This window comes from Somniosus microcephalus, chromosome 15, assembly GCF_052327205.1.
Source record: "Somniosus microcephalus isolate GS21.2 chromosome 15, FLI_Smic_1.0, whole genome shotgun sequence".
Taxonomy (NCBI): Eukaryota; Metazoa; Chordata; class Chondrichthyes; order Squaliformes; family Somniosidae; genus Somniosus; species Somniosus microcephalus.
In genome coordinates, this window is record NC_141001.1 from 18138447 (window position 1) to 18161489 (window position 23043).

Genomic DNA, 23043 nt, shown 5'->3' on the forward strand with positions numbered 1-23043 from the left:
CCTGGGTGTCAACCTGTAGAGCATAAAAAGTGCTGATCTGAATGAAGTCTTGAATGGGTTCTCAAGCCATTCCTGGATTGTCCTCATCAGAATAAGGACCTATAAACTCCTATAGCTGGTAGGTGTGTCTAATGGTAGACTATTTAAAATCAATGGAATTCTATAATGGTAGCTTTAACAAAATGTGCATGCATGTAATACACCAACCAGAAATCTGAGATAGGTGTACATGCAGGGAATCAGTAGCCCATCAAAGGCAATTTACCCTGGTATACTTAGGGTTTGCATGTGGACTAATGGGTAAAACTGTTGACCACTAAAATGTTCGGAGCAAAGATTCCACCATCTGGGCTAAGGTTTTCCCGCAGTGCCTTGTTAAAATTGTAGGCAATTAGGAATTACATAGAAACATAGACAATAGGAGGAGTAGGCCATTCGGCCCCTCGAGCCTGTTCTGACATTTAATGAGATCATGGCTGATCATCCAAATTCAGTACCCTGTCCCTGCTTTCTCCCCATGTCCCTTGATCCCTTTAGCCTTAAGAAATGTATCTAACTCCTTCTTGAATATATTTAATGAATTGGCCTCAACTGCCTTCTGTGGTAGAGAATTCCACAGGATCACCACTCTCTGGGTGAAGAAATTCCTCATCTCAGTCTTAAACGGCTTACCCCTTATCCTTAGACTGTGACCCCTTGCTCTGGACTCCCCCGCCATCGGGAACATCCTTCCTGCACCTAGTCTGTCTAGTCCTGTTAGAATTTTATAAGTTTCAATGAGATCCCCTCATTCTTCTAAACTCTAGCGAATATAAGCTTAATCAATGCAATCTCTCTTCATACGTCATTCCTGCCATCCCAGGTATCAGTCTAGTGAATCTTCGCTGCACTCCCTCCATGGCAAGAACATCCTTCCTCAGATAAGGCGACTAAAACTGCACACAATACTCAAGGTGTGGTCTCACCAAGGCCCTGTACAACTGCAGCAAGACATCCTTGCTCCTGCACTCGAACCCTCTTGCTATGAAGGCCAACATACCATTTGCCTTCTTAACCGCCTGCTTACCTTCAGTGACTGGTGCACAAGGACACCCAGGTCTCGTTGCACTTCCCCTTTTCCCAATCTATTGCCGTTCAGAAAATAATCTGCCTTCCTGTTTTTGCCACCAAAGTGGATAACCTCGCATTTAGCCACATTATACTGCATCTGCCCAATCACCCAACCTGTCCAAATCATACTGGAGTTTCTCTGCATCCTCCTCACAGCACACACGCCCACCCAGTTTTGTGTTGTCTGCAAACTTGGAGATATTACATCTAGTTCAATTGGAGAAGTTAACGACATATCTAAAGAGAAACATAAAATATCAAGTTCCTTTTTTTAATTGATTCCAGGGATGTGGGCACTGCTAGCAAGGCCAGCATTTATTGCCCATCCCCAATTGCCCTCGAGAAGGTGGTGGTGAGCCACCTTCCTGAACCGCTGCAGTCCGTGTGGTGAAGGTACTCCCACAGTGCTGTTAGGGAGGGAGTTCCAGGATTTTGACCCAGCGATGATGAAGGAACAGCGATATATTTCCAAGCCAGGATGGTGAGTAGCTTGGAGGGGGACTTGGAGGTGATGGTGTAACCATCTACCTGCTGCCCTTGTCCTTCTAGGTGGTAGAGGTCGCAGGTTTGGGAGGTGCTGTCGAACAAGCCTTGGTGAATTGTTGTAGTGCATCGTATAGATGGTACACACTGCAGCCATGATGCGCCGGTGGTGGAGGGAGTGAATGTTTAAGGTGGTGGACGGGGTGCCAATCAAGTGGGCTGCTTTGTCCTGGATGGTGTGAAACTTTGAGTGTTGTTGAAGCTGCACTCATCCAGGCAAGTGGAGAGTATTCCATCACACTCCTGACTTGTGTCTTGTAGATGGTGGAAAGGCTTTCGGAAGTCAGGAGTTGAAACACTCGCCACAGATACGAATTGGACTAAAAGCCAACAAATCCCCTGGACCTGATGGGCCACATCCTAGGATTCTAAAAGAGGTGGCTGCAAAGATAGTGGTTGCATTGGTTGCGATCTTCCAAAATTCCCTAGATTCTGGAACAGTCCCAGCGGATTGGAAGGTAGCAAATGTAACCCCGCTATTCAAGAAAGGAGGGAGAAAACAGGGAACTACAGGCCAGTTGGCCTGACATCAGTCATCAGGAAAATGCTGGAATCCATTATTAAGGAAGTGGTAACAGAGCACTTAGAAAATCATAATATGATTAGGCAGAGTCAACATGGTTTTATGAAAGGGAAATCGCGTTTAACAAATTTATTAGTGTGTTTTGAGGATATAACTAGCAGGGTAGATAATGGGGATGTAGTATATTGGATTTCCAAAAGGCATTCAATAAGGTGCCACATAAAAGGTTGCTACTCAAGATATGGGCCCAAGAGGTAGGGGGTAATATATTAGCATGGATAGAGGATTGGTTAACGGACAGAAAACAGAGTAGGGACAAATGGGTCATTTTTCGGTTGGCACGCTATAACTAGTGGGGTGCCGCAAGGATCAGTGCTTGGGCCTCAGTTATTTACAGTCTATATTAATGACTTAGATGAAGGGACCGAGTGCAATGTATCCAAGTTTGCTGACGATACAAAGCTAGGTGGGAAAGTAAGCTGTGAGGAGGATATATATCCTCTGGAGTTTAGAAGAATGAGAGGTGATCTCATTGAAACTTATAACATTCTGAGGGGAATTGACAGGGTAGATGCGGAGTGAGAGCTTGTTTCCCCTGGCTGGAGAGTCTAGAACTAGGGGGCATAGTCTCAGGATAAGGGGTTGGCCATTTTAGACTGAGATGAGGAGGAATTTCTTCACTCAGAGGGTTATGAATCTTTGGAATTCTCTACCTCAAAAAGGGTGTGGAGGCTGAGTTGTTGAGTATATTCAAGGCTGAGATAGATAGATTTTTGGACTCCAGGGGAATCAAGGGGTCGGGCAGGAAAGTGGAGTTGAGGTCGAAGATCAGCCATGATCATATTGAATGGCAGAGCAGGCTCGAAGGGCTGTGTGGCCTACTCCTGCTCCTAATTCTTATGTTCTTAGAATACCCAGCCTCTGACCTGCTCTTGTAGCCACAGTATTTATGTGGCTGGTCCAGTTAAGTTTCTGGTCAATGGTGACCCCCTCCAGGATGTTGATGGTAGTGGATTTGGCGATGGTAATGCTGTTGAATGTCAAAGGAAAGTGGTTAGACTCTCTCTTGTTGGAGATAGTCATTGCCTGGCACTTGTGTGGCACAAATGTTACTTGCCACTCATCAGCCTAAGCCTGTATGTTGTCCAGGTCTTGCTACATGCGGGCATGGACTGCTTCATTATCTGAGGAGTTGCGAATGGAACTAAACACTGTGCAATCATCAACGAACATCCCCACTTCTGACCTTATGATGGAGAGAAGTTCATTGATGAAACAGCTAAAGATGGTTGGGCCTATGACACTGCCCTGAGGAACTCCTGCAGTGATGTCCTGGGGCTGATATGATGTGCCTTCAACAACCACAACCATCTTTGCTTTATGCAAGGTATGACTCCAGCCAGTGGAAAGTTTTCCCCCTGATTCTCTTTGACTTCAGTTTTACTAGGGCTCCTTGATGCCACACTCGGTCAAATGCTGCCTTGATGTCAAGGACAGTCACTCTCACCTCACCTGTGGAATTCAGCTCTTTTGTTCATGTTTGGACCAAATCTGTAATGAGGTCGGGAGCCGAGTGGTCCTGGCAGAACCGAAACTGAGCATCAGCTTGATAGCACTGTGGACGACACCTTCCATCACTTTGCTGATAGAGAGTAGACTGATGGGGCGGTAATTGGCCGGATTGGATTTGTCCTGCTTTTTGTGGAAAGGACATACCTGGGCACTTGTCCACATTGTCAGGTAGATGTCAGTGTTGTAGCTGTACTGGAACAAGTCTTCAGCACGACAGCCGGGATGTTGTCAGGACCCACAGCCTTTGCTGTATCCAGTGCGCTCAGCTGTTTCTTGATATCACGTGGAGTAAATTGAATTGGCTGAAGACTGGCTTCTGTGATGGTGGAGACCTCAGGAGGAGGCCGGGATGGATCATCCACTCAGCATGTGACTGAAGATGGTTGCGAATGCTTCAGCCTTGTCTTTTGCACTCACGTGCTGGGCTCCACCATCATTAAGGATGGGGATATTCATGGAGCCTCCTCTTCCTGTTAGTTTTTTAATTGTCCACCATCATTCATGACTGGGTGTGGCAAGACTGCAGAGCTTTGATCTGATCTGTTGATTGTGGGATGGCTTAGCTCTGCCTATGCCTTTGAACATTTCCTCCTCAACCCCCACCCCCTGTTTTGCAATGTTTCTTACAGGATCCTCTTGTAGATCATTTACTAAATAAAACCCCTCATTGATCAGCTCCTTCTAGTTATGAGCTAGTGATGAATCTACAGTATGGAGAGAAAAACGGATTGGTGAAGGAACATACCCTCCAGCACCGTCAGAGGAGTTGAACTTATAGTAGTCTCATAGAAGTGGAACATAAGTTCCTCAAAGGGGGAGACCTAAAATAGAATCTAACCACTATATGTCCTCGCCTTCCAAAAATAAACATTCTTTGGGTTATTTACTGTCAGCGACCTGCAAATCTCAAGGCTCTACAAGCCAAAGTCAATTATGTATCAGTTTATCAACATTTAAAGAGAGAAAAGCTAGCTTCAAGCATAAAGAGATTGTTCAAGTACCGCAAGCTTTTTTTTTTAAAGAGGAGTTAGGGAGGCCTGCCACCATCAAGTGAACTTCAAAGCATTCCCAGTGCCCAACAGGATCAAGGAATGACACAAAAGGAAAAGTGGTCCAACCATGGCTAACCAAAGAAATTAAAGCTAGTATTAAGTCAAAGGAGGAAGCTTATAAAGTTGCCAGAAAAAGCGGTCAGCCTGAGAATTGGGGTCTTTTTAGAAATCAGCAAAGGGGGGGCCAAGAAATTGATAAAGGGAACATGGGATATGAGCACAAACTAGCGAAAAATATAAAAACGGTTTGTAAAAACTTCTGTAGGTATGTGAAAAGGAAAAGACTGGCAAAGGTAAATGTAGGTCATTTACAGTCAGAGACAGGAGAATTTATAATGGGGAATGAGGAATTGGCAGGGAAATTAAATAAATACTTTGTTTCCGTCTTCACAAAGACACAAAAAACCTCCCAGAAATACGAGAAAACCAAGGGCGTGGCGAGAATGAGGAACTCAAAGAAATTATGATTAGTAAAAAAACATTACTAGCAAAATTAATGGGACTAAAAGTTGATAAATTCGGACCGGATGACCTACATCCTAGGGTTTTGAAAGAGGTGGCCATTGGGATAGTGGACACGTTGGTTGTCATCTTCCAAAATTCTATAGATTCTGGAACAGTTTCTGCAGATTGGAGGATAGCAAATGTAATCCCGCTATTTAAGAAAGGAGGGAGAGAGAAAACGGGGAACTACAGACCTGTTAGCCTCACCTCAGTAGTTGGGAAAATGCTGGAATCTATTATAAAGGATGCAATAACTGGGCACTTAGAAACTAATAGTAAGATTGGGCAGAGTCAACATGGAATTATGAAAGGGAAATCCTGTTTGACAAACCTATTGGAGTTCTTTGAGGATGTAACTAGTGGAGTAGACAAAGGGGAACCGGTAGATGAGGTGTATTTGGATTTTCAGAAGGCCTTCGATAAGGTCCAACACAAGAGGTTGGTGAACAAAATTAGGGCACATGGAATTGGGGGTAATATACTAGCATGGATTGAGAATTCGTTAACAGGCAGAAAACAAAGAGTAGGGATAAACGGGTCTTTTTCAGGATGGCAGGCTGTGACTAGTGAGGTACCGCAATGATCGGTGCTTGGGCCCCAGCTATTCACAATCTATATCAATGATTTGGATGAGGGGACTAAATGTAACATTTCCAAATTTGCTGATGATACAAAGCTAAGTGGCAATGTCAGTTGTGAAGAGGCTTCAAGGGGATCTTGACAGGCTCAGGTGAGTGGGCGAGAACATGGCAGATAGAATATAATGTGGATAAATGTGAAGTTATCCACTTTGGTAGAAAAAACAGAAAGGCAGAGTATTTCCTAAATGGTGAAAGATTGGGCAATGCAAATGCTCAAAGGGACCTGGGTGTCCTTGTAAATGAGTCACTGAAAGTGAATGTGCAGGTGCAGCAAGCCATTAGGAAGGCAAATGGTATGCTGGCCTTCATTACAAGAGGATTTGAGTACAGAAGTAAAGAAGTCTTACTCCAATTATATAGGACCTGGAGTATTGTGTACAATTTTGGTCTCCTTACCTAAGGAAGGATATATTTGCCACAGAGGGAGTGCAAACGAAGGTTCACGAGATTGATTCCTGGGATGGCGGGACTGTCGTATGAGAAGAGATTGAGTAAATTGGGCCTGTATTCTCTTGAATTCAGAAGAATGAGAGGGGATTGCATTGAAGCATACACAATTATTACAGGGCTTGATAGGGTGGATGCTGGGAGAATGTTTCCCTTGGCTGGGGAGTCTAGAACCAGGGGCCACAGCCTCAGGATAAAGGGTAGCCCATTCAGGACTGAGAGGAGAAGAAATTTCTTCACAGAGAGTGGTTAATCTTTGGAATTATCTACCCCAGAGGGCTGTGGAGGCTCAGTCATTGGGTATATTCAAAACAGAAGTCGATAGATTTCTGACTAGTAAGGGCATCAAGGGATATGGCGATAGGGCCGGTGAATGGAGTTGAGGCAGAAGATCAGCCATGATCTCATTGAATGGCGGAGCCGGCTCAAAGGGCTGAATGGCCTACTCCTGCTCCTATTTCTTATGTTCTTATGACCCTGGCCAGCAGCAACCAAGAAAGGATGCCTTTCCTTCATTTTAGACCAAATCTTGTTAAGTCACTAAAATGGAAACAGAAAATGCTGGAAATACTCAGCTGTTAGGAGAGAGATACAGCAGTAACGTTTCAGGTCCATGACCTATCATCAGCAGCAGAACGGTTGTTTTTCGGACTGGAGGAAGTTATACAGTGGTGTTCCCCAGGGGTCGGTTCTAGGACCACTGCTTTTCTTGATATATATTAATGACTTGGACGTGGGTGTACAGGGCACAATTTCAAAATTTGCAGATGACACAAAACTTGGAAGTACAGTGAACAGTGAGGAGGATAGTGATATACTTCAAGAGGACCTAGACAGGCTGGTGGAATGGGCAAACATGTGGCAGATGAAATTTAATGCAGAAAAGTGTGAAGTGATGCATTTTGGTAGAAAGAATGAGGAGAGGACATATAAACTAAATGGTACAATCCTAAAAGGGGTGCACGATGAGAGAGACCTGGGGTATGTTTGCATAAATCGTTGAAGGTGGCAGGGCAGGTTGAAAAAGCAGTTAAAAAGGCATACGGGATCCTGGGCTTCATAAATAGAGGTATAGAGTACAAAAGTGTGGAAATTATGATAAACCTGTATAAAACACTGGTTCGGCCCCAACTGGAGTATTGTGTCCAATTCTAGGCACCACACTTTAGGAAGGATGTGAAGGCCATAGAGCAGGTGCAGAAATGATTTACGAGAACGATTCCAGGGATGAGAGACTTCAGTTACTTGGATAGACTGGAGAAGCTGGGGTTGTTCTCTTTGGAGCAGAGAAAATTGAGAGGAGATTCGATAGAGGTGTTCTGATGGGCCTTCAATAACCACAAAACTAGAAGTTATAGACTTTAACAAGTTGGCTTTTAATCACTAAGATCAGAGCTAACATCTCAACACGCCGACTGGTTCACAGGAATGAGTCATACAGATCCTGGGATCTTTATGTAAGAGAAGTCAGGGGCGAAGCCAAGAGCCAAGACCTGGAACCTCCCAGGTTAGTCGGGAAAGAGGAAGTGAAACTATACACAGTGGGGGAGGGTAATATACATGAGTGCAAAACGAATACAGGATCAAGACAAACAGATTTCATTACATTCACCCCTTCTATAAATTTAGTCCATCGGGGTGATGTTTCTTAAAAGCTGGTATAAGTGAGTCTGTCAGGAGGTTTTGCAGTTCTCAGTGATCGGTGCAAAGCCGGTTGGGGTGCCTCTAGGGGAGTGGATTCTGGTTCCTCCGCTGTCCGGGCCTCCGCAGTGTCTTCCAGGTTATCTGCAGTGTCCTCCAGGTTAAAGTTGGGTATTGATACCTCTGGGCGTCCTGTCTCTTTGTAGTGTAGGTCTTCATCGGGTAGTCTCCCATCGTTCTCTCCGCTCCCCGAGGGAGCGAGGTCTTTTATGGAAACAGTGTCCTCTCGCCCGTCAGAGTATTCGATATAGGCATACTGAGGGTTTGCATGGAGGAGCTGTACCTTTTCCACAAGGGGGTCCATTTTATGGCCTCTCACGTGCTTCCGCAATAGTACTGTCCCCGGAGACGTCAGCCACGCTGGTAGAGATATGCCCGAGGTGGATTTCTGGGGGAAAACGAACATCTTTTCGTGAGGGGTAGCGTTAGTGGCAGTACATAACAGAGACCTTATGGAGTGGAGCATGTCTGGGAGGACTTCCTGCCAGCGGGAGGTCGGAAGGCCTTTTGACTTTAAGGCTAACGTGACAGCCTTCCAAACAGTAGCATTCTCCCTTTCCACTTGCCCATTACCCCGGGGGTTGTAGCTAGTGGTTCTGCTAGTGGCTATCCCCTTCGAGAGCAAGAACTGTCGCAGCTCGTCACTCATGAATGACGTCCCCCTATCGCTGTGTATGTAGTTCGGCATGCCAAACATGCAGAATAGATTACAGAGACACTTGATGACCGTGGCACTGGTCATGTCTGGGCAGGGAATGGCGAAGGGGAAGCAGGAATATTCATCAATGATATTGAGGAAGTATACGTTACGGTCGGCAGAGGGAAGGGGTCCCTTGAAGTCCAGACTTAGGCGCTCGAATGGCCGTGTGGCTTTGATAAGGTGTGCACGGTCAGGCCTGTAGAAACGAGGCTTGCATTCCGCACAAATGCGGCAGGCTCTGGTCATTGCCCTGACCTCCTCGATGGAGTGGGGCAGATTGCGGGACTCTATAAAATGGTATAGTCGGGTGACCCCTGGGTGACAGAGGTCGTTTTGGAGACCCTGTAATTTGTCCGTATGAATGCTGGCACACATTCCCCGCGATAGGGCATCTGGGGGTTCATTAAGGGCTCCTGGCCTGTACATAATATCATAGTCGAAGGTGGATAGTTCGATCCTCCACCTGAGTATTTTGTCATTCTTGATTTTCCCCCTTTGTTTGTTATTAAACAAGAAAGCCACCGACCGCTGGTCATTGAGCAGGGTGAAACGTTTGCCGGCTAGGTAGTGTCTCCAGTGCCGCACTGCCTCCACTATAGCCTCTGCCTCCTTCTCGACAGAAGAGCGCCTGATTTCAGGTCCCTGAAGGGTTCGGGAGAAGAAGGCCACAGGTCTCCCAGCCTGATTGAGGGTCGCAGCTAAGGCAAAGTCTGACGCATCGCTTTCGACTTGAAAGGGAATGCATTCGTCCACTGCACACAGTGCAGCCCTTTCAATGTCCTGTTTAATACTGGTGAAAGCTTCCCGAGCTTCAGCTGATAGTGGGAAGGATGTCGATTTAATGAGGGGTCGGGCCTTATCAGAGTAATTGGGCACCCATTGGGCATAATATGAAAAAAATCCCAGGCACCTTTTTAAAGCTTTGGGATTGTGTGGCAGGGGCAGTTCCTTTAGGGGGCGTAATCAGTCAGGGTCCGGTCCAATTACCCCATCTTCCACCACACAGCCGAGGATACAGAGACGGGTTGTGTTGAAGACACATTTGTCTTCATTGTAGGTTAGATTCAGCTTTAGGGCAGTTTTAAAAAATCTCGCAAGATTTAGATTGTGGTCTTGCTGGTTGTGCCCGCAGATAGTGACATTGTCCAGATAGGGGTAGGTAGCTTGTAGTTTATTCTTGTCAACCATGCGGTCCATCTCACGTTGGAAGACCGAGACCCCATTTGTTACCCCGAAGGGCACTCTGAGAAAATGGTAGAGGCGCCCATTCGCCTCGAAGGCGGTGTATGGGCGGTCCTCCGTTCTAATGGGGAGCTGGTGATACGCGGATTTGAGGTCGATAGTCGAGAAGACTCGGTATTGCGCAATCTAGTTGACCATTTCTGATATTCGGGGTAAAGGGTAGGCGTCCAGCTGGGTATAAATATTAACAGTCTGGCTGTAGTCAATTACCATCCGTTTCTTTTCGCTATTTTTAACTATGACTACTTGGGCACGCCACGGGCTGGTACTGCATTCAATAATGCCTTCCCGCAGGAGTCTGTCCACTTCCGCCTTGATAAAGTGTCTGTCTTCCAGACTGTACCGTCTACTTTTGGTCGCTATGGGCCTACAGTTCGGAGCGAGATTAGCGAATAAAGAGGGCGGGCTGATTTTTAAGGTTGATAGGCCACAGACTGTGAGTGGCGGCTGGGACCCGCCATATGCTAGCGTGACACTTTCGTGGTGGCACTGGAAGTCCAGGCCCAAGATTACATTAACACAGAGTTCTGGCATCACGAGGAGTTTAAAATCCTTGTAGTCCGTGCCTTTTACAGTCAGTGTTACCACACAGTAGCCCAAAATGTCCGAAGTGTGGGGCTTAGCAGCCATAGCAATTCTGCTCCGTGTAGGGGTTACCGTTAATGAGTGCTGCCGTACTAGGCTAGGGTGGATAAAACTCTCGGTACTCCCACAGTCAATTAAACATTTCGTTAAATTCCCATTTACCTGTATGTCCATCATGGATTTTGTCAACGAGTGTGGCCTGGATTGATCCACCGTGATCGAAGCCACTGTTGGGCCCTGGGCGGCCGTTGAGTCGGGAAAAGATGGCGGATCCCAATATGGCGGCCCGCACAGCACGCACGAGGCGGTGACGGAGTTGGAAATAGGATTCCCCCTGCAGACTTTGCTAAAATGCCCCTTTTTCTTACATTTGAAGCATGTAGCGTCCTTCGCTGGGCATCGTTGTCTGGGGTGCTTGGCCTGGCCGCAGAAGTAGCATTTCGGGCCTCGAGACATTGCCGCTGTAGTAGGACTCCTGGGTGAACTTCTGTGTGGGGACTCCGGCGGCGCAGAGCTGGTCTGAGACCTGGATGGGGAAGATGGCTGATTCCAAGATGGCGGCCCCCTCGGTGCGCACGAGGCGGTGAGGGCCGCATGGCCGGAAGAATAAGAGTCAGAGTTTCTCTGGGCCATGTCCAGCGATCGCGCAGTGGCCACTGCCTTTTTTAAGTCCAGGACCTCCTTCTCCAGCAGTCTCTGCCGGATATAATTCGATTTGAGGCCCGTGATGAAGGAATCACGGACCAATTCATCAGAGTACGCGTTGGCCGTCACGGCCTTGCAGTTACAGTCCTGGACCAGGTCCTTTAGGCCCTGTAAGAAATCGTCCATTGATTCCTCTGGTCGCTGCCTACGTGTAGCCAGCAGATGTCTGGCGTACACTTCGTTTACCGGCCTCTGGTATTGGGCCTTCAGGATAGTGATGGCCTCCGTGTAAGAGGTGGCGTCCCGGATGAACGAATAAATCCGATGACTTACGCGAGTAGTCAGTAGACTCAGTTTATCTACCTCGCTAGCGGATGAGGCCCCCGCGAAGAGTTCGAAGCATTTGAGCCAGTGTCCAAATTGATTTGATGCTTCAGCAGAATGTGGATCCAAGTCCAGACGCTCTGGTTTTAGGAGTCGATCCATCCTAGTATTCTTTAGTAATTAAAATTGATGGGCCTTCAATAACCACAAAACTAGAAGTTATAGACTTAAACAAGTTGGCTTTTAATCACTAAGATCAGAGCTAACATCTCAACACGCCGACTGGTTCACAGGAATGAGTCATACAGATCCTGGGATCTTTATGTAAGAGAAGTCAGGTGCGGAGCCAAGAGCCAAGACCTGGAACCTCCCAGGTTAGTCGGGAAAGAGGAAGTGAAACTATACACAGTGGGGGAGGGTAATATACATGAGTGCAAAATGAATACAGGATCAAGACAAACAGATTTCATTACATTCTGGTTCTCGACCCTTCTGCCAATGGGAACAGTTTCTTTCTATCTACTCTGTTTAGACCCCTTATGAGTTTGAACACCTCTATCGAATCTCCTCTCAATTTTCTCTGCTCCAAAGAGAACAACCCCAGCTTCTCCAGTCTATCCAAGTAACTGAAGTCTCTCATCCCTGGAATCGTTAGAAAGCAGTTAAAAAGGCATACGGGATCCTGGGCTTCATAAATAGAGGTATAGAGTACAAAAGTGTGGAAATTATGATAAACCTGTATAAAACACTGGTTCGGCCCCAACTGGAGTACTGTGTCCAATTCTAGGCAGCACACTTTAGGAAGGATGTGTAGGCCATAGAGCAGGTGCAGAAAAGATTTACGAGAACGATTCCAGGGATGAGAGACTTCAGTTACTTGGATAGACTGGAGAAGCTGGGGTTGTTCTCTTTGGAGCAGAGAAAATTGAGAGGAGATTCGATAGAGGTGTTCAAACTCATAAGGGGTCTAAACAGAGTAGATAGAAACTGTTCCCATTGGCAGAAGGGTCGAGAACCAGAGGACACAGATTTAAGGTGATTGGCAAAAAAAACAAAAGCGGCATAAGAAAAAACTTTTTTACACAGCGCGTGGTTAGGATCTGGAATACACTGCCTGAAAGGGTGGTGGAGGCAGACTCCATCTTATCTTTCAAAAGGGAGTTGGATAAATAGCTGAAGGAAAAAGAATTGCAGGGCTACGGGGAAAGGGACTAGCCGAGAGTCGGCACGGGCTCGACAGGCCGAATGTCCTTCTTCCATGCTGTAACCATTCTATGATTCTTCATGAGCGGAGTCGGGCGAGCTTACAAAGGTGGCAGTCTTGGTAATGGAGCGGATACGTGGTTGGAAGCTTATTTCGGGGTCAAATACGACACCAAGATTGCGAACAGTCTGGTTCAGCCTAAGACAGATTCCAGGGAGAGGGATGGAGTTGGCAGGGACCTAAGACAATGGCTTTGGTCTTCCCAATATTTAGTTAGAGGACATTTCTGCTCATCCAGGAAAGGAAAGGAAGGTTAGAGATTTTATGATAATTTGCAATGACAGAGGGGTCAAATGTTTTTTTTTCAGGAGCGGGGTGATGATGGCAGATTTTAAGGGGAGGGGGACAGTACCTGAGGAGAGAGAACTGTTAACAGTATCAGCTAACATGGGAGCCAGGAAGGGAAGTTAGGTGGTCAGCAGTTTTGTGGGAATAGGGTCAAGGGAGCAGGAGGTGGGTCTAATGGATAAGATGATCTTGGAGAGGGCATGAGGGGAGATAGGACAGAAACTGGAGAAAGCTGAGAGTTCAGGGCTAGGGGGGAACCTTGGCCCAGTGGACTAGGAGGCTGAATGTGGAAGGGATGATTTATCTCAAACAGTATCATCACTCAACTTCAATCAACAATAAGGCTTAGCACCAGCTGCACTAAACGGCCCCTACAAGTGGTAAGATTCAACGCTGGTGCCTCAGTCAGCGGCAAATTAGAAAGTCAATGCCAACCTGCACCAATATAAAACAACCCAGCACAGAACTGTGAAGATCAATTGGGGTAAAGAAACCCTGGCGTACCTTACACTTTACTTGGATTGGTTTTTGACAAAAATAGTGCAAATTAAATACGAGTGACCAAAATCCACAACAGGGTTTAGCAGCACCAGCAAGAAAATAAATTAACCACTGAGGTGTGTCATTCACACATCGACGTATTTACACCGCAGTCGTCCTGCTCGGATTAGGGTTCCCCTAATACAGGAAACTCTCAATTTACCGGCAAAATTCAGGAGTAGGTTCAGGTAAGTTTTAATTCATATTAGTGGCCGTTCCTGGATCGTGTGGCCGGGTTCCTGCACCTGTTGCTAAGCAACAGGGACTTGGATCTTGTGGTCTCCTGCACCTGTTGCTAAGCAACAGGGACGCTTGGATGTTGTGGTCTTCCTGCACCTGTTGCTAAGCAACAGGGAAGCCTGGATTTGTTGCTGTGTACAGAGCTCGCCGACCTTTAAAAAAAAAACTATACCTCTCTGGAATCCGGACCTTTTGATTAACCGGCACCACGGCGGGCCCGTTGGTGCCGGATAAAAAGGAGTTCCCGGAATCGCGAGTTCAATGACACGACCTAGGGTGGCTGCCGAGGTCATTGATGACGCGCCAGCCATGCCAACTGCGCAGATATCAACTCAAAAAAACCGATCCCACATCTCCATTGGTGTCAATAGTCACCGCAGAAAAAGTTAATACCTTTTCACAGCTATTAGAAAGACCCGCTGTGTACTAGCAGCACGTACTTTTTAAAATGACTTTTTTTAACAATGATAATCAGTGAAACTGCCTCGTGCACCGTCAGCATAACATTTGCTCCATTACCAGTCTCTCCAAACTGTCCCCGAGTCCTTCGGCGATCTTTCGCTCTTTCCTGAGCGCCTCCTCAGCTCTGACCTGCCGCCCAATGCCGCTGCCTGCCAGCCTCTCTCTGCGGTACTTTAAACTTCTCACCAGCCGCCAACCCCTCGCGCGCACTTGCTTTAAATCGATTTTCAGCGCGCGCCCAACCGACGCGCACTTCATTGCTGACTCCTCGGCAACGCGCTTGACCCCCGCTCACAGTCTGACCCCAGCTTGACCCCGCTACCAGTCTGACCCCAGCTTGACCCCGCTCCCAGTCTGACCCCAGCTTGACCCCCGCTCCCAGTCTGACCCCAGCTTCACGCCCCCGCTCCCAGTCTGACCCAAGCTTGACCCCCGCTCAGTCTGACCCCAGCTTGACCCCCACTCCCAGTCTGACCCCAGCTTGACCGCTGCTCCCAGTTTGACCCCTGCTCCCAGTCTGACCCCAACTTGACCCTCGCTCCCAGTCTGACCCCAGCTTGACCCCCCGCTCGCAGTCTGACCCCAACTTGACCCCCACTCCCAGTCTGACCGCAGCTTGACCCCTGCTCCCAGTCTGACCCCAGCTTGACCCCCCCGCTCCCAGTCTGACCCCACCTTAACCCCACGCTCCCAGTCTGAACCCAGCTTGACCCCCACTCCCAGTCTGACCCCAGCTTGACCCCCACTCCCAGTCTGACCCCAGATTGACCCCGCTCCCAGTCTGACCCCAACTTGACCCCCACTCCCAGTCTGACCCCAGCTTGACACCCGCTCGCAGCCTGACCCCAGCTTGACCCCCGCTCCCAGTCTGCCCCAACTTGACCCCCACTCCCAGTCTGACCCCAGCTTGACCCACGCTCGCAGTCTGACCCCTGCTTCCAGTCTGACCCCAGCTTGACACCTGCTTCCAGTCTGACCCCAGCTTGACCCCCGCTCCCAATCTGCCCCAACTTGACCCCCACTCCCAGTCTGACCCCAGCTTGACCCCCCGCTCGCAGTCTGACCCTAACTTGACCCCCCGCTCCCAGTCTGACCGCAGCTTAACCCCATGCTCCCAGTCTGAACCCAGCTTGACCCCCGCTCCCAGTCTGACCCCAGCTTGGCCCCCACTCCCAGTCTGACCCCAGCTTGATCCCCGCTCGCAGTCTGACCCCAACTTGACCCCCGCTCCCAGTCTGACCCCAGCTTGACCCCCGCTTCCAGTCTGACCCCAGCTTGACCCCCCCGCTCGCAGTCTGACCCCAACTTGAACCCCGCTCCCAGTCTGACCCCAGCCTCACCCCCCCGCTCCCAGTCTGACCCCAGTTTAACCCCCCGCTCCCAGTCGGACCCCAGCTTGACCCCCGCTCCCAGTCTGACCCCAGCTTGACCCCCACTCCCAGTCTGACCCCAGATTGACCCCCGCTCCCAGTCTGACCCCAACTTGACCACTGCTCCCATTCTGACCCCAGCTTGACCCCCGCTCCCAGTCTCAACCCAACTTGACCCCCCTCCCTGTCTGACCCCAGCTTGTCCCCCCTCCCAGCTTGACCCCCGCTCCCAGTCTGACCCCAGCTTGACCCCCCTCCCAGCTTGATTCCTGCTCCCAGTCTGACCCCAGCTTGAACCCCGCTCCCAGTCTGACCCCAGCTTGAATCCCCGCTCCCAGTCTGACCCCAGCTTGACCCCCGCTCCCAGTCTGACCCCAGCTTGACCCCGCTCCAAACTTGACCCGCGCTCCCAGTCTGACCCCAACTTGACCCCACTCCCAGTCTCACCCCAGCTTGACCCCCGCTCCCAGCCTGACCCCAGCTTGATCCACCCCCCTGCTTCACCTGCTTACCAGCTTGACCCCCCTCCCAGTTTGACCCCCGCTACCAGTATGACCTCAGCTCGATCCCCCTCCCAGTCTGACCCCAGCTTGACCACCCTCCCAGCTTGACCCCCGCTCCCAGTCTGACCCCAGCTTGAACCCCCCTCCCAGCTTGACCCCTGCTCCCAACCTGACCCCAGCTTGACCTCCCTCCCAGCTTGACCCACGCTCCCAGTCTGACCCCAGCTTGACCCCCCTCCCAACATGACCCCCCTCCCAGCTTGACCCCACCCGCTCCCAGCAGGACTACCCGATCCCAACTTGACCCCTCCTCCCAGCTTGATCCCCACTCACAGTCTGACCCTCTCTGTGTGAAACATCCCACCTAGTTTGAAACCCCCTATCTGAGTTTGAATCCCACTTCCCAGCTTTACCCCATCTCTCAACTTGACCTGTCCATATTTGAACCCGTTGAAGCTTGAAACCCCCTGCAGCTTGACCCCTCCTCCCAGATTGACCCCTCCTCCCAGCTTGACTCCTCACAGCTTGACCTCCCTGCTCCCAGCTTGACCCCCACTCTAAGCTTAATCCCTGCTCCCAATCTGACCCCAGCTCCCAGCTTGACCCCCCTCTCGCAGTCTTGCCGCCCAGCTCCCAGCTTGAAACCTCCTCCCAGCTTGACCCCCCAGCTCCCAGCTTGAAACCACCTCCCAGCTTGACCATCTCCTCCCAGGTTGAACACCCCACTCCCAGTGTGACCTTCTGCTCCCAGCTTGGGTCCTGTGCCCAGCTTGTACCCTCCTACTAGCTTGACCCCTCCTTCAAATCTGACCCCCGCTCCCAGCCTCGCCCCACTCCCATGCTGACCACAGCTCCCAGCTTGGCTCCCGCTCCCAGCTTGACCCTCTCCCAGTCTGCATTTGAAACATCCTTCCCAGTTTGAAACCCCCCTATCTGAGTCTGAATCCCACTTCGCAGCTTGACCCCACCTCTCAACTTGACCTGTCCTTATTTAAACCCGTTGAAGCTTGACCCCCTTGTAGCTTGACCCCTCCTTCCAGCTTGACCCTCCCCCCAGCTTGACCGCCACTTAGCTTGACCCCCGCTCAGCTTGACCCCCATTCCCAGCTTAACCCCCGCTCCCAGCCTGGCCCTGCTCCCAGCTTGACTCCTCCACCCAGCTTGACCTCTCCTCCCAGCTTGACCCCCACTCCCATCTTGAACTCTCCTCCCAGCTTGACCCCCGCTCCCATCTTGAACTCTCCTCCCAGCTTGACCCCCGCTCCCATCTTGAACTCTCCTCCCAGCTTGAACCCCGCTTCCATCTTGAACTCTCCTCCTTGCGTGACCCCCCCGCTTCCATTCTGAACCCCCGCTTCCATTCTGACCCCCCGTCTCCAGCTTGACTCCCTCTCCCAGCTTGAACCCCTCCTCCCAGTTTGCCCCTCCTCCTAGTTTGACCCCTCCTTGCAGCTTGACCCCTCCTCCCAGCTTGACCTCCTCCTCACAGCTTGACCACCCCACTCCCAGCTTGAGCCCTGCTCTAAGCTTAATCCCTGCTCCCAACCTGACCCCAGCTCCCAGCTTGAACCCTGCTCGCAGTCTGACCCCCCGCTCGCTGTCTGATCCTTGCTCCCAGCTTGAAACCTCCTCCCAGCTTGAACCCCCACTCCCAGGTTGAACACCCCACTCCCAGTGTGACCCTCCGCTCCCAGCTTGGGTCCTTCTCCCAGCTTGCACCCTCCTACTAGTTTGACCCCTCCTCCAAATCTGACGCCCGCTCCCAGCCTGGCCCCGCTCCCATGCTGATCACAGCTCCCAGGTTGACTCTTGCTCCCAGCTTGACCCCCTCCAAGTCTGCGTATGAAACATCCCTCCCAGTTTGAAACCCCCCTATCCGAGCTTGAATCCCACTTCGCAGCTTGACCCCACCTCTCAGCATGACCTGTCCCCATTTGAACCCATTGAAGCTTGACCCCCTCGTAGCTTGACCCCTCCTCCCAGCTAGACCCCTGCAGAGCTTAACCCCCACTTCCAGCCTGGCCCTGCTCCCAGCTTGACTCCTCCACCCAACTTAACTCCTCCACCCAGCTTGACCTCTTCTCCCAGCTTGACCCCCGCTCCCATCTTGAACTCACCTCCCAGCTTGACCCTCGCTCTCATCTTGAACTCAACTCCCAGCTTCACCCCCCACTCCTAGTTTCTACCCCCCAGCTTGAAACCTCCTCCCAGCTTGACCCCTCCTCCCAGCTTGACCTCCCCAGCTCCCAGCTTGACACCCCCACTCGCAGTCTGACCCCCCAGCTCCCAGCTTGAAACCTCCTTCCAGCTTGACCAACTCCTCCCAGGTTGAACACCCCACTCCCAGTGTGACCCTCCACTCCCAGCTTGGGGCCTGCTCCCAGCTTGTACCCTCCTACCAGCTTGACCCCTCCTCGAAATCTGACCCCCGCTCCCAGCCTGGCCCCACTCCCATGCTGACCACAGCTCCCAGCTTGACTCCCGCTCCCAGCTTGACCCCCTCCCAGTCTGCATATGAAACATCCCTCCCAGTTTGAAACTCCTTATCCGAGTTTGAATCCCACTTCCCAGCTTGACCCCACCTCTCAACTTGTAGGGGGGCATCCTTTACCTGGTTTACGGTAATTTACCTTCCTTTACCTGGTTTACGGTCATTTACCTGGTCAAGCAGCCTTTTTTTTCCACTGCACTGTGACCAATACCAATCAGCGGTTTCGAATCGCTAAACCACCCTTCCAGTTCTGACTGGAGGAACTTATAATTAATGATATATTAAAACGGACAAATGGTCTGGATGCGAGAAAGACAAACTTTATTAAAACTAAGAAACTACACCACACGATCTCAGTAATCACGGTAAAATTGCTTAAATAGGGGAGGGAAAACGGACACAATGAGGGAAATCCACTAAAATAACAATTCTTAACAAAATCCCCACTTTACCCCCACCCCTAAGCCTACCCTAAGTGTCCTGGAGTAAAGAAACACCCCAGTGTTTTAAAAGTAAACTGCTGGTGTTCTTACTTTTTCAGACAGACTCCCACGCTGTAGAGTGCACACGGAGGCAAGCCAGAGAGAGAGAGATGCCCCTGAGAAGCTATCTCTTATACCCCAATTTTGGGGCTGGAATGTTCCCGCCCAGATCTGGAAATTTCTGGGCTAAAACAAAAGGGATCCAACTGTCCCCATTGTCCAGTAATGGGTGATTCAAACCCATTCAAATTTAAACTGTTCCCTTCCTCAGTCCAAATGTCTCTTCTGTGATAGCTGCAGTTTTGAATGTGTCTTCATTCATCCTGATGGGTTTGAATGGAGTTATATTACTATGTCCTGGGAGGAGTGTAAACAGAAACCCATTGTCTGTGGTCACTGAAACCGCAGCCTAAGTGGTTTAATCGTTTGTGTCAACAAGGTAGCAGTTTCAGTAAACAAATCGATCATCTGCTGCAGGGCGGGGAAACTCCCTGAATTGCCTTTGATTGGCAGATTCAAACGGGCTACTCCCCAGTGTAAACAGCTTGTAGGTTACCTGACCCACCCAATTCCACATGGTGATTGACAGCTCGGCCTCCATTCAAATGCTAATGGCCTGCCTGTCCTTTTTCCTGCTGAGAATTCTGTTTCCATGAGGTTCAAAACTCAAGAGTACACCCTTTTCTTTAATAAAATGTACTATCTTAAGGTGTGCGATTTTTACAAAGTCCTTTGATTCCAATGTCCAAGTGCTGCTTAGCTCACGGGCTCCTTAACGCAGCCTTTTGCGGTTCTGGGCATGTTTTAAAACATTGTCCAACCTAGAGACAATTTAAATCACACAAAGTCTTCATCCACGATGTGGATTAATATCTCCTGTCTCTTTGGGGCTGAGGGGATTTTGCGAACCCCTACATTCCACCCTTGGATACTCCCAACTTGCTTGTAGTATCCTGTTGAAGAAGTGAGCAAAGTTTTCTGACCCCCAACAAACAACCATCCCCTTTATTTACCTATAGCTACCTATCACTGATTCCCCGACCTGTCTATTAGCCTCAAATCCAAGAAAAACCGTGGTACGGTAGGCATCTACAGATACATCAATTACAAAATGTTACAATAAGGGGTCTCCTACCCCTGCACCACTTGTTACATTATAACATATTACAAAATGTTGCAATCTTGGTTATACAATGTAATCAAAATGATTCCAAGCATGGAGAGGATCCTACACCTCTGCATCACTTGGAACTGTAAAACAAAATACAAAAATCTCCTTTAAATATTTGAAACAAAATGCTGAAACATTTGAAACAAAATGCTGAAATAAACCCCGACCATCACGTGCCAGTGATGGGTCACGAAATTCGAATGAGTATTGCTCCTCCCACCTGGGCAGTAAATGTTCCTTCCACACCCCCCCCTTTAATGGTCTTAAACTTTTAAAACATACAGAATGGATTTTACAGAACAGTCTGCTCCGCCAGCCCCGAGCCGTTCCCTTGTCCCTTTGTGGAGGCGGGGTACCCGTCATGTTTCACAGACCGAGACCGGAGAGTATGGGATCGTGACTCCCTGTCCCTCCCCCTCCCGTCTGCCCTCGACTGACTGGAGAAAATGATGGGTGCCTGTGTGGCGGCTCTCACTGGCCCCACACTCAAACTTGGATCCCAGATCCGGCCACCCACTCATCCTTCCCAGCCACACTTACACTCTAACTTTGCCCATCGGCCCCGGGTGAGTTCCTCCCTTCCCCGAACACACCCACGTGACTCTTAGGTCTCCTCCTCCCCTTTATAATCTTTCCCGGGCCATCACCACCCACTCCCAGGGAATGCGTTCCTATCTGACAAGGCGCCCGCGCTTCCCCACCATGACTCCTCAATAGCGAGGTCTCCCGCAAGTGAAATACGGTCAGGATAGTGCTGGGTTGGGGCCATCTCTTCCGCGTAGGATGAGTAGGCAGGTTCCTCCGGACGCTGTCCGGTTTCTCCCAAAGGACGCTGCGGGGTCTCCTCCTGGATTTGTCCAGTGGCGAGGTGATCCCCAACATTCTGTATATCTTCATTCGATGCCCAGCTCGGGCTGGGCGAACAGGGCTGCTCCTTTGTCCACTCTCCTGCAAAAGAACTTAAAAGGACATGCAGCCAGGTCTCTCACTGACCTGCTGCCTTAGGTGGAGACATGGTTGGGTCCCTCGACCTCGGACCAAGATACAAGCATTTGGCACACTTATAAACTTAAACTTTAAACTTAAACTCAAAACTACTAGTTACATTCTAAACTTAAAATTTAAACACCTTAAAAGCAAGCTATAAACATGTTAACTTAACACAAAGCTATAATACAAATGCCGCCCATCTCCGGACGGCCAGGCTAATTTCTGGCGTCACTGTCGCAGATTACTGCTGCCTGCAGCGAAGTTGGACTGCCTCCTGCTTCTGGTCCCTGGCAGCTTATGGCTGCTGATTGGGGACCTCTGCCCTTTGGCTTCTCCCTGGTTCGGGAGGTCCGCCCTACTCCACTGTAAAGTGGGTGACCATGCTTTCTTGGGCTGGGGCACCTGAAGAGACCTTCTGAGGGGCGGTTCTGTGGGGGAAACTTTGGCTGACGGACCCTGAGCCTGGGTCACAGCCCTAGCTGGCTGGGAACCTTCTCCCCTGATGCAAACAGCCTGCACTTTTTAATATACCTGGCAGCCTGCCGGTACTCCGGATTTGTCTCCTTTTTCCTACCCACTCCTGTACTGGGGGCAGGCATTCCCTCACCACCCGCTGCTGATGGCTGAAAAGCTTTCTCTCCAGGTCCAAAACCTGGCACCAGCCCCTTCTATATGTCTCCTGCAAGAGGAATTGCTATCCCTTCCTCCCCAGAGTCCCACACCATAGGGGGAACCACTCTAGAAGCGGGCTGGGAAGCTTGTCCCTTTAAGCAGGTGACTGCGCCTGCATGAACCTCCTCCCCAGAGTCCCCCGGCAGAGGCTGTGATACCTCTGTCTTCAAACAGGCGACTGCACCTGCGCAGGAAAACTGAAGAGGAGCCGCTGGGGTCACAGGCTGGGGAACTGCGCTTACACGAACCTCCTCCCCGGAGTCCCACGGCAGAGGCTGTGAAACCTCTGTCTTCAACCAGGCGTCTGCGCCTGCGCGGGAAAGCTGAAGAGGAGCCGCTGGGGTTACAGGCCGGGGAACTGCGCCTGCGCAAACCTCCTCCCCGGAGTCCCACGGCAGAGGCTGTGAAACCTCTGTCTTCAACCAGGCATCTGCGCCTGCGTGGGAAAACTGAAGAGGAGCCGCTGGGGTCACAGGCTGGGGAACTGCGCCTGCACAAACCCAGTGTTGGGAAACCTCTCCCCTCAGGCGTGCGACTGCGCCTGCGTGAACCTCCTGTTCAAAAGACTGGGGAATCCCTGTCTCCAGACCAGCGACTATGCATGCGCGGGCAGTCTCTTCTGTGAATGAACTTGCAGCAGCCTGCAGATTTCTACTCTCAGGTGGCTGTTTCTCTGTTTCTGAACTAGATAACTGGTTCAAATTTAAACTTTGGCCAAAACTTAGGTCCTACTGGGGTGGGGGAAGTGTCCCAATTGGTGGGCTGGAGAACTTTTCCCTTGAAACAAGCCACAGTGCCTGTCTTTACAGCCTGTGAACTTGAACCTGTATGGTCAGATTTATACAATTTACATTGGTTGGCGTGGAACCACTTTGTGCACCGGGGTAGTTTTACTGCATTGACCATGGGGCTGGCCCTATCAACTATACTATAGCGTCCCATGTAGAGTGGCTCTAAACTTCCCACCCGGGCATAGTTTCT

General features: G+C 50.1%; 1 protein-coding gene across 1 annotated transcript in view; it reads right to left on the reverse strand.

Moving 5' to 3' along the window:
* LOC147106568 (astacin-like metalloendopeptidase) overlaps positions 1–14640 on the reverse strand; it is a 146229-nt gene extending 131589 nt beyond the window's left edge. The window contains exon 1 of the mRNA XM_086008483.1: positions 14441–14640. The gene's annotated coding sequence lies outside the window, so the exon portion shown is untranslated. The remainder of the gene's footprint in view (positions 1–14440) is intronic.
* Positions 14641–23043: the final 8403 nt, after the last annotated feature.